This window comes from Carettochelys insculpta, chromosome 6, assembly GCF_033958435.1.
Source record: "Carettochelys insculpta isolate YL-2023 chromosome 6, ASM3395843v1, whole genome shotgun sequence".
Taxonomy (NCBI): Eukaryota; Metazoa; Chordata; order Testudines; family Carettochelyidae; genus Carettochelys; species Carettochelys insculpta.
In genome coordinates, this window is record NC_134142.1 from 120,223,715 (window position 1) to 120,235,958 (window position 12,244).

Below are 12,244 nucleotides of genomic sequence, written 5' to 3' on the forward strand. Positions count from 1 at the left end.
ATCCACTTGGCACTTAAAAAAAAAAAAAAGTTAAAAACAAAATCCTGATCCTGTACTGAGGAGGCCAGTTTCTCAGGCCTGGCTGCAGAACCTCACTGACTGTGTATTTCAAATTCTATTATTAATTCAGGGGCTGGTGTGATGGAATTCCCATACCCAAGGATGCCCATATGAAGGACAGGAGGCCTGTAGTCCACATATTAAAAGAGAAGAACACAATAGATTAAAAGGGGTAAAGATTAACAAATATATCAGCACTTCTTTTCATCTCTGAAGCACCACTCAAGGCGCAATAAGGGTTAAAAGTCCCCATAATGCTTTCCCACTGGAGAGAAATCCCCAAAGCAAAAGCCCTTCAGCCAATGAGTTCCTTGCACTCTGAATGGGTGAAATTCAGCCCTGTGCAGACATTCAGGGCAAGGTCTGTGCATCACAGGGAGCGTGAGGGGAACTGCACTGGCCCAGCTATTGTGAGACATCAGTGGCACTGTTTACATCCTATACTGAAATAGTTAGCTGGGATCCTGGGAGATTCAGAGCACAGAGAGGTCTAGGCCACAATGTGTCCCTCACAGGCAGAGCTGCTGCAGGTTTTTGGAATGTTCCCAGGAGATGGAAGATGATTTTGGCCCAGCCACAGCTCAAAGTTGTCAGACACCTCAACTAGTGGTTCTCTGGGACAGCTGATCTAAAGGAGATGAATTTTCTCAGGCCTTGCTCCCATCTCTGATACCTCTTGTACCTCCCCATTGCCCATCAACAGCTCCCTGTCCCTTCTCTCGATCCCTGCCAACCCCAAATGCAGAGCCTTGCTCACTACTCTCCTCTCAGACCCTCTCCTTATACGGGCCTCACCAGTCTTTCACGAGCTGATCATTGTGCCTTTCTCAGCTCCTGCCAGAATCACGGCTCTTCAGGGCAAGGTGGGAGAGGGCTGTTCCTACCTTCACATGGGGTGTGGTTGTTCATCCACCTCTTACTGAGAGCCGGCACTTCTTGATGTCACAGGAGGATGTCTTTGCTCCCCAGGCCAGGTCAGCTGCATTGCTGTAAGTGACATGAAGGCATCCCAGAGGCTTGGAGCCAGACAGGGGAGGAAGCCCCTGCTCATTTCTCATCCAGAGACCTCAGTGGAGAATAGCCAGGAGGGGAGGGGAAAGTGAAGGGCAGGAAGTGAAGCTGCCTCTGTGGGGAGAGCAGGAGAGTAGAACCCAGGCCAGTTCCCAGATCTACCCCCACATGTCTAGGTGTTATCTTGGAGAGGTCACATCATCTGCTTCATTCCCCGTCTGCAATTGGGTATAGAAGTTTTCTTCTCACCCCCCGGAGCGGACAGTCCCATTGTCTCTGAAGGGCTTGGCCATTCCAGGCACAAATTGTGCCAGAGAGAGGGAAGGGACCCAGAGTTTTCTCCCTGGAGCCAGGGAAGGAGGATGGGATCAGAAGGTCGATGAAGGGGGATAGATCAAGAACTGCTGCTACAGAGGAGGCTTAAGGGCCAGGGGCTCAGTACCTTCCTTCAGAAATGGTTTCCTACTGAAAAGACTGGTCCCTCCAGTCATCAGTAGTCCACATATTCGCCAAAGTCCTTTCTAGTGTTCTTGAGGTGCCTCCACCAGTTCTTCTTGAATGCAATGGATTAATTGAGCTGTGTCAGTGAGCTGTGAAGTTCGGGGAGGCCATTGATAGTAGAAGAAGAACCAGGTGTAGAGCTCTAGTTAGCAAAACAAAGGTGTCTTTGGCATTTCAGTTTGCTAATTTAGAGCTGATATGTCCTCTCAGCTGAAGGCCCACAGGGCGATGAACCATGCTGTCTTGGTTGGGTGCTCACATCTGGCACCACCAAATGAAGCAGGAGGCTAGGTAGGAGGTTTCAAAGCAGACAAAGTGCCCTATAGGAAGCTGTCCTGGTTCTGATGTAGTAGCTTCTACAAGGGACATCTTAGCAGAACATACAGCCTTCAGATGATGATACAATGAGAACCCACAAATTGTCAAGCATCCCCTATCTTTGGTGTGTGCTTTGGGTGTGCTTCCAGGAGTGGATTGCAGAGGAGTTAATTGCATGTTGTGGCCCAGGCCTGAGAGGGCATAGGCCTGAGGGTCAGATGAGTCTACTTCCATGGGTACTGCTCCAAGTGAAATGTGGCACTTCAGAAAAGATGCAGTAGTGAAGGCAGTTCTGAGCTATATAAGAGCCTGTTGGTCCCTGGGCAGCCAAATAAATGTGGATCTCTTGTGGAGAAGAGCGATCATGGGAGTTCTTTGCTCTGAGAACCCTGAGATGAAACCTCAATAAAACTGGTGAAGCCTAGGAAGCGTTGCTCTTCTTGATCACTTCAAACTTTCTTCCAGTTGTGAATGGCTCCAGCTTGTTTGGATCAATTTTAACACCTACTGGAGAGAGGAGATAGCCTGAAAGCTCTGTGGAGAGTTGGCTGAAGGCACGCTTATCCACTCTTCAATAGAGCCCATGTTGCTGTAGCCTCTCCAGGTTCTCCTGTGGTTCATGGGCTGCTCTGCGTTCTCCAGAATAGAAGTATGTCATCTAAATAGATAACAATGTATGGAGGTAGAGTGTCCCCAGATACATCACTGATGAAATCTGGGTGAGGTCAGGGGACTGTTACTAAGCCCAGATGGCATAACAGACAGTTAAAATGTCCATGTGTTTTGAAATCTGTCTTCCATTTGTCAACCACCTAAATGAGTGTTAGATTGCAAATCCTAGCAGGTGTAGTTTGATGGATGTCTGCGCAGATTTCACGTCAGCTACAACTGGGGTGCGTCTACACTAGCCAGCTACTTCGAAGTAGCTGGCACAACATCAAAATAGCACACGTCATGTCTACACACGCCATGCACTATTTCGACGTTGAAATCGACGTTAGTCGGCGAGATGTAGAAATTGCTATTCTGATCCGAAAATGGGAATAGCACCCTACTACAATGTTCAACATCGAAGTAGGACATGTGTAGACGATCTGCGTCCCGCTACATCAAAATAGCGGGGTCCTCCATGGTGGCCATCAACTGAGGGGTTGAGAGACGCTCTGTCCAGCCCCTGCAGGGCTCTATGATCGCTGCATGCAGCAGCCCTTAGCCCAGGGCTTCTGGCTGCTGCTGCTGCTGCAGCTGGGGGTCCATGCTGTGTGCACAGGGTCTGCAACCGGTTGTCAGCTCTGTGGACCTCTTGCTGTACAGGCTGAGTGTGTCTGGGAGGGGCCCTTTAAGGGAGTGGCTTGCTCTTGCCCCAGAATGGCTAGTCCAGCCTGTGACCCCGTCTGCAGGCTTTGCTGGCCCTTTATTTCGACGGAGAGTGCTTGCGTGTGTGGACGCCCTGCATTTCCTTCCGTGGCAGCTGCTTTCGACGTTCCCTGTCGCTACTTTGACGATGAATGTGGATGGCACCAGCCCTGGAGGACATGCAGACGATATGTGTCGAAGTAGCCTATTTTGATGTTCTTACTTCGAAATAGGCTACTTTGACGTAGTGTGCTAGTGTAGACGTAGCCATGGTGGGATGAAGAGCAGGAGGTAACAGCTCCCAACTATCACTTTATTCAGGGGCTGGCCCTCTACACAGAGAAATAGTAGAGTCGCCCATTTCTTCTTCCCACAAAGAACCTGGGCACCTCTAGGAAATGTTAATACCGAATCAGTGTCCATAATTACATGCAGGTAGAGTCCCTATTTCTCATTCAGAGAACATGTACATACAACCCCACCAAGGCTGCAGGTAAGTGGGGCATCATAATATCCGCGCAGAGGCAAAGAGTCTGCATTTCCTGGAAAGGTGTTCACAGGACCCCGCTATTGATCAGGGATGCCAGGTGTCCATCTCAAGCACAGTGGAGCGGTCCAGGGGTGGAGGCTGGTTCAGGAAACCCAGACGTTTTCAGTCATCTCCATTTCACTGTACCAGTAGTGAAGGGCCAAGTTCGGGTAGTGAGACCATGGTGTGAAGTGTCCCCTTTTGCATATGGGCCATTACTTGTGGAGAGCTTGCTTTTCTGAAAATGTGTCACCGGCTGATGTCAAACACTGCGTTTGATAATTCGGTCTAATGGTTAGAGAGTAGGTCACAGTGAGGTGTAGGATTGTGCCGAGGGCAAGTGTGGTGCTAGAATCCAGGTACGTGCCAGGGTCAAAACCAAGATCACAGTCCATAGCCAAACCAGAATCTGAGCCAGAGCCGGCATCCAAGAGCAAGCCAGATGTCGAAGCCAGGTAGTCAGCAAACAAACAATAACCCAGTCGAATGAGAAGCCATAGTCCAAATGCTGATGCCAAGTCCAAAACCAGAAGTCACAGTCCAAGGGATTGGGGAGGCAGGAGGAGGAGGAGGAGGCGTGGCTGGAATGGGTCGATGGCGGACCTCTCTTCCTAGAAATAAAAGAAGGACAGTGGGATAACAAAGAGGTCTCTGTCCCTGAGCTGGGGAGAATAAAGGGAGGCACCAGCCAGGGATGGGTTCAAATGCCATGTGAGTGGATTGGGCCCCACAGGGTGGGTGAGTCAGACATTCACTATGTCATGGGTAACACAGGCCATGGGAATGTCTGAGCAGTGACAGCGAGGGAGAGGCTTCATGTCAGGCCACCCCAGCCAGACTGCAATTGTTATTGATGGTAAGCCCTGGTTCTCCTGATGTTCTTATGTATTGTTGCCCTAGGCTGAGCTAGCTCCATGGCCCTGACAGTCAGATGCTTCCAAATCTGATCTCTAGGCATGGGGGCAGAGACAGCGTCTGGCCTGGCCCTACCTCCTGAGGGTGGGCGCGGGGCATGGCGGTGAGAGGAAAGTGCCTTTCTACCTGTGTCTCCCTGAGAGTAGATTCTTCCTGTCCTCCCTTGGCATGGGGAAGTGACAGAGGGTCCCTACTACAGCAGCCCCACATTAGGGAGTACTGCAGATGCCACACTTGGTCTTTCCCTCTGACTCCATTAAGAGCTTTCTGAGCAGCAGATGGGGTCTTGGGCCTTGGCCTGACATACAGGCCCTCCTGCACCAGGCCAGGCAAGGGGAGCCCAACCTGCGAGCGAGGACAATGGCACAGCAGACAAGACCCAGAGAAATGACTATGGGGAGAACCTTATGGTCAAGACCAAGGGGATTAGGAGCAAAGGGAAGGCCCCACCCCACTCAGGAGGGAGAGGGCTTTTCTCATTGCTGTGGGCTCTGTCTCCATTCCCCTCATGATTTCTCCCCCCACCTGCATGCAGAGTGAGACAGAGCAGTACCTGCAGCAGGGAGTGGGCGCTGCCAGACACGTGACAGGCGGGGCCCTTCATATGTGTCCCACGGCGCATATTCTCTGCAGTGCCTTGGGCACCTGCCGCAGGCAGCAAATGTAAAACAGGTGCACCATCACCTTGGGTGTCACATCCTGTTGCAAAGGAACCAGGATCAGTAAGAGATGTGGACACCTATGGCAACAAAGGAATGCATGGACCTGGATGCAGCAAAAATTCCACCCAACTCCTTCACATTTCTGAGGGATGGGTTTCCCCATCCAGCCCTGGACATGAAACCTTGTCTCCTCTCTGGGGTCCGCCAAACCCATTCCCTCTACTGCAGAATGAGCTCTTTTCTTCTCTGTCCCCCACTCAGAGCTGTTCTACCTCTAAACCCAACTGGAGCAGCACCCCAGCACCCCTTCAGCCACCCACTTTCCCTGCACCTGAGGGGTGGGGGGGGCTTTGGGCAGTAGTGCTATGGAGTGAGAGGAAGTGGACACCTTTGCCCATGGGACCCACTGTCCTTATGGTGACACCATGGACATAGCTCTGGTGAATGGGGCACACAGGTAGATTCTGCTGAGTGAACCCTCCAATTCCTCTAGAGCAGGTCCAGCCTAGGCAGCAGCAAGACTAGCTCCTTGGCCCACATGCCTCAGCCCAGCCTGTTAAATCCATGAGGCCCTTTCACTCGTGGGCTTCCACAGTTGCCAGTGATGGGGCAGGTCTGGATAGTGGCTCAAGTGACATGGACACTAGAGCCCTAGGATCCAGCATGAGGCCCCCAGAGGCATAAAAGCCTGTGGGGATGGGCTGGAAGTGACTTTAAATGTCTTGGAGGTGAAAGGTCATGGAGGTTCCTCCCCAGTTAATCCTTCCTTAGTTACCTCATCCCAGATCAGCTGGCCGGCTTCCCCCAGGATGGAATAGCAGAGTACCAGCCCTGCCTGGCTGACTCGTATCTTGGGGTGATGGATGGCCAGCAGCGCCACCGGGAGGAATGATCTTCTCTGACCTGCGGAGAAGATCTCTCCAAAGACCTGAAACCAACAGCACCAGAGCCCTTGGCAATCGTCCAGAACCGGGTTCCAATGCCCTCTAGTGCCTTCCATCCCTCCAGTGCCTTCCATGGAGGATAAGATTCCTGCTGCTGCTAATTTCCCTTGAAGACCTGAGAGGTCTCATGGCCCAGGTAAGCCATGTCATTAACAGGTGACAGGCACTGAAGCCTCTGGTAGCTCTTTCTCAAGCAGGATTCCCCATGGGTGATTTTAAAGACCTGTGTGGGCCCTGCTGTCCAGAACACCCAATGGTAAGGACAAACTTGGTCACTGATATCACCCCTGTTGAACCTGGTACTCCACTGGGTCACGAGTAAGAGAAGTTGATGGGAGAAACTCTCCTGTCGACCTCCCAGAGGGAGGACACGGCACAAATTGGACCTAAGGTACATCAGCTCCAGCTCCAGCATTTTCATAGCTGGAGTTGTGTATCTTTGGTCGATTTTCTGCCGTAGTGCAGACTTGGCCTGAGTACCTTTCTTAAACACATAACAACGGCCATACTGGGTCAGCCCAAGGCCCTTGTATCTCAGTCTTCTGACAGTGGCCAATGACCGGTGCCCCAGAGGAGTGAACAGAACAGCTACTCATCAAGAGATCCCTCTCCTGTCATTCAGTTCAAGCCTCTGACAAATAGAGGATAGGGACACCAGTCCTACCCATCCTGGCTAATATGTATTGATGGATCTATTCTCCATGAATTTAGCTATTTGTTTTTTGAACCCTGTTAAAGTTCTGGCCTTCACGACATCCTCTGGGAAGGAGTTCCATAGTTGACTGCTCTGCGTGAAGAAATACTCCCTTTTGTTTTAAACCTGCTATCCTATTAATTTCATTTCGTGCCCCTAGTTCTTATGTCATGGGACAAGTAAAAAAAATCTTTTCTTTATCCCCTTTCTCCAGACTTGTTATGATTTGTAGACCTCTGTCATACCCCACCTTAGTCCCCTCTTTTTTAAACTGAAAAGTCTCCATTTTTAATGTATTTGTATGGCACCATTCCAAACCCATAATCATTTTGTTGCCCTTTTCTGAACCTTTCCCAATGCCAAGATACCTTTTTGGATATGAGGCAACACCACCTGTATGCACTATTCAAGATGTGGGCAGGCCGTGGATTTATACAGAAGCAATATGATATTATCTGTCTTATTCTTTATTCCTTTTTTTAATAATTCCTAACATGCTGTTTGCTTTTGTGACTGCTGCTGCACATTGAGTGGATGTTTTTAGAGAACTATCCACAATCACTCCAAGGTCTCTCTTTTCTGAGTGTTTATGGCTAAATTTGTCCACATCAAGTTGTCTGTATAGTTGGGATTACTGTTTTCCAATATACGTTAGTTTGCATTTATCAATATTAACATAATTTTACCATTTTGTTGCCCAATCACCTAGTTTCATGAGATCCTTTTGAAGCTCTTCACAGTCTGTTTTGATCTTAACTATTCCTCCGGAGCACTTTAGTATCAGTTGCAAATTTCGCCATCTCACTCTTTACCCCTTTCTTCAGATCACTTATAATTACATTGTATAGGAAAGGTCCCAGTATAGACCTTTGGGGGACATCACTAGATACCTCTCTCCAGTCTGAAAACTGACCATCCCTACCCTTTGTTGCCTTCTTTTAGTCAGTTGTCAGTGCATGAGATGGGCTTCCCTCTTATCCCATGACAACTTACCTTACTTAAGAGCCTTTGTTGAGGGAACTTCTCAAGTGCTTACTGAAAATCTAGGTCCGTTATATCCACAGGAGCCACCCGTCCACTGGCTTGTTGACCCCACAAAGAACTCTAGTAGATTTATAAGGCATGATTTCCCTCTGCCAAGATGACTTTTTCCCAACAAAATATGCTCATCTATGTTTCTCCGAATTCTGTTCTTTAATATAGTTTCAGCTTATTTGCCCGGTACTGTCATTAGTCTTACTGGTCTGTAATTTTTATGATCACCTCTAGACCACTTTTAAAATAGTGGCATCACATTAGCTATTGTCCAGTTGTTTGGTACAGAAGATGGTTTAAGGCATGGTTTCCCAAACTGAGGGGGCGTGAAGAAATTCCGGGGACGGGGGGAGCACAGTGCAGCAATGATTCATCCCTACTGCTTCATAAGCCTGATGCTGAAATGTAACTTCAGTTTTTCTATTCCAATTCATTTTTATTTGATAACATGGTAGAAAGTCAGCAAGGTTTCCGTAGTAGTCTTCTGTGATATTTTTGCACATTTTTGTAAGTTGGTTTTAAGTGTGGTGTAACTTGGTGGTATGCAAAACAAATCGGTCTCCTGAAAATGGTACAGTAATCTGGGAAGGTTGAATGTGCTTGTTTCAAGACCTCAGCTTACCATAGGACCAGGTTTCCCATCTGGTGGTGTATGTACTACTCGGGTACTTATATTTCTAAGTCTGGGGGTACTTATACTATTTTTGAAAAAGAAGTGCTTTATAAAACAGGGGACAGGAACATTGCTAGAGTTACTTTGGTTTCCAATAGCACTGTCTTCAGTTTTCCAACTTTAACCATTGATTTAGCTGGGCCAAAACAGAGCACTACTCCAATTTTCTCTGTTTTATCTCCTTCCTTGGAAGTTTGAGAAGCAAAATCCAACTCCAGGTCCATCCTATGTTTCTGGTTCATCTTGTTTCAGCCTCTCTCAACATTCTCTTCACTTATGTCAATGTTGAGGACTGTACTTGCTGTGGTGATTCTGTCTCTTTGCTTCTGTGAGACTCAATCGCATTACAGGCGCAGCCCCTTTTTCTGGCACAGCCAATCCCTTTTGTTGCTTTACATGATAATGGCTACGTCTACACATGAAACATACATCGAAGTAGCTTATTTCGATGTAGCGACATCGAAATAGGCTATTTCGATGAATAACGTCTACACGTCCTCCAGGGCTGGCAATGTCGACGTTCAACTTCGACGTTGCACAGCACCATATCGAAATAGACGCTGCGAGGGAACGTCTACACGCCAAAGTAGCACACATTGAAATAAGGGTGCCAGGCACAGCTGCAGACAGGGTCACAGGGCGGACTTAACAGCAAGCCGCTCCCTTAAAGGGCCCCTCCCAGACACACTTGCACGAAACAACACAAGATCCACAGAGCCAACAACTGGTTGCAGACCCTGTGCATGCAGCATGGATCCCCAGCTGCAGCAGCAGCAGCCAGAAGCCCTGGGCTAAGGGCTGCTGCCCACGGTGACCATAGAGCCCCGCAGGGGCTGGAGAGAGAGCGTCTCTCAACCCCTCAGCTGATGGCTGCCATGGCGGACCCCGCTATTTCGATGTTGCGGGACGCGGATCGGCTACACGTGCCCTACTTCGATGTTCAACTTCGAAGTAGGGCGCTATTCCCATCCCCTCATGGGGTTAGCGGCTTCGACGTCTCGCCGCCTAACGTCGATGTTAACATCGAAATAGCGCCCAACAAGTGTAGCCGTGACGGGCGCTTTTTTGAAGTTAGTGCCGCTACTTCGAAGTAGCGTGCATGTGTAGACACGGCTAATAAGAGTAAGTGGTGTGCAGAATTTGGTGGTCCTAGCTCTTCCTGTTTCAGAGAAGTTCTTGATCAACCCGACAGAGAAACTCTCTAACATATACAGTAATAATGAGGTTTTTGGGTTCTACTGGTGGTTCCCATCTGTCCATGCCGCAGTGCACGTGACAGCGCACATCGCTCACCCAGATAAAGAAGTAAGAGGGATTATATCAGTGCAGGCACAACACCACCCAAATGCCATGCAGACTGCATTGTAAAGGACCCATGGCCTACTCTGCCCTGGGGCCCAGAATGGCTGTCAGCAGTCCTGTAGGTAGATATAGACCCACGTATCACACACAAACCATGGCTTTGGCAAGACTCCAACCTGGGATCCCAGCTGTACACAGTCAGCTGGAAATAACCAGCAGGCTTTTGCCCTCTACTCATGACCATTCAGTGCAGGGGGAGACAGATCTACACCTGAGCTGCTGCAGTGCACTGGTGGACAGTCCTTACCTCCCCCACCCTGGCCATGTTGCGGTAGCCCAGGAGTGTGGTATCCCAGAGCTCGTCCCTCCACCAAAGCTCCTTGGAGTCCCAGATGTTGAGCCCTGGCACAGAGATAGACACATTTGTGAGGGCTGGTGTTCCAATTTCCAGGCCTGTTTCCTTCTGTGCCCATGGCTGGGACACAATGTCTGGGGCCCTTGTGATGGCCGCGGCCTTCTAGAAAAGCAGGTTCTCTGCTGGGCAGTTTACTACCTGGAGGGGGATTCGTCCTCCTCATCACAGAAACTGTATGGCTTTTGTGGTCCTTGTGCTCTGGGAGTGGGTGTCTATTAATAATGGCATCGAACACTGAGGACTCCCCACATTCCCCTAATTCAGGGAGTGGGGAAGAGAAAGAATGATCATAGGTGGGTTTGGTCTCAGAGGATGGGGCTTCTTTCTGTAGAGTCCCGTTGCCTGGTAGAGTGAGCCCCAAAGTAGGGGCCTTGCTTCTACTGGGGTCCCTCTGCCCCACTGCAGTTGGGCCTTAGGGCTATAGGGGTCCCAACGGCCAGCTGGAGTTAGTCTCCGAGGGGCTGCAGGGTCCCATTGCCCAGTTGGGCTTCTTACCCCTCTTCTGCAGCAGCCAGTGGTAGAGCCAGTAAATCCCTGCCCTGGCGTGGTGGCTGATGTCATCAGCTGGGTCAGATAGATGGAGACCCAGCTGCGCCACAAGGGAGCCCGCGCTGGGGAAGCCGGATGAGATCTGAAGGAAGGAGGAGCAGACGGGAATCCATCAACATTCTGCCTTCAGCTTTCCAGCTCCCCTGGGCCGAGGTCTCTCTGCTCCCACTCCAGCAGCAGGAGATGCTGAGGGGCAGGACTGAGAGCTCAAGCCCTCCTTCTCTCTGTCCGCAAGGGAGCCTGGAGCAAAGTGGCCAAGAACCTTTGACGAGGACTTTTTCGTGAGCAGCTCCAGAATAACACAGACCCCGGCACCACGCATGACCCTGCAGGTCAGTGGGCCATGGAACACAGGCCCTTACAGACCCCAGGGGAACCATGCAGCTAGGAGAAGAGGAAGTGGACTCAAGCATAGCTGAGTCTCGGCTCTGACTCCGCCTTCCCACAGGGGCCCTCACCATTGACAGCCCCTGCGGCAGCTCATCCCACAGCCCGACAGAGCCAGGCCTGCTGGGGTCAGAAGTCACTTACCTTAAAGTCTGGGAGGTGGTTGGCAAATTGCAGCAGGGCTGTGCAGCTCCCTAGGGCCGTGTCTCTCTGCTGCATCTCCTTGGAGGTCACCCGACAATGGATGTGCTGTGGGAAGCAGAGGAGGGTGAACGGGCAGGTGCGCTTGTGCTAGACACGAACCTCTTCCCCTCCCAGTGGGGCTGAGACATTGCGCCCAGGGTGGAATAGCTCAACCCAACTGCAGCGCTTGAAAGTGCAGTTCTCACACCACCCAAAACACTGCCTGCAACCTGCTGGGCACCAGCTGCTATGTTTTCCCAGGCTGGGACAATGCTTGGTCTTGAGGCTGGTGCATTGGCTGTGAAACTCAGATCCATGAACAGCACATCAGGGACAAGCATGTGACCTGGCCCCTCCCCAGCTGCAAAGTCCTTGGTGGGATGGCTGGAGTGGCTATGGGGACAATCCCTCTGGGAAGGGCAGCCTGGTGCCCACTCCTAGTGCCGAACAGATCCCTGCAGAGCTCGGACACACAGCCCCAGCTCCTCCCTCTGCCCACCCCTTCCCCAAAGGCAGAAGGGCCCCAACACTGCACAGCACTGGCGGCTCTGGGAAAGTGTGGCCAGCTGGGTTCAAGCTGGGAGGACAAAATGGACATATGGCTCCTCCCAGTCTCTCCTTTGCACACACCCCCCCCGGTGAAGCTGAAACACTCCACCTGAGACTCTCCCATTCTGCTCACCTCCAAGAGGTGCTGCAGCTTGTTGGGG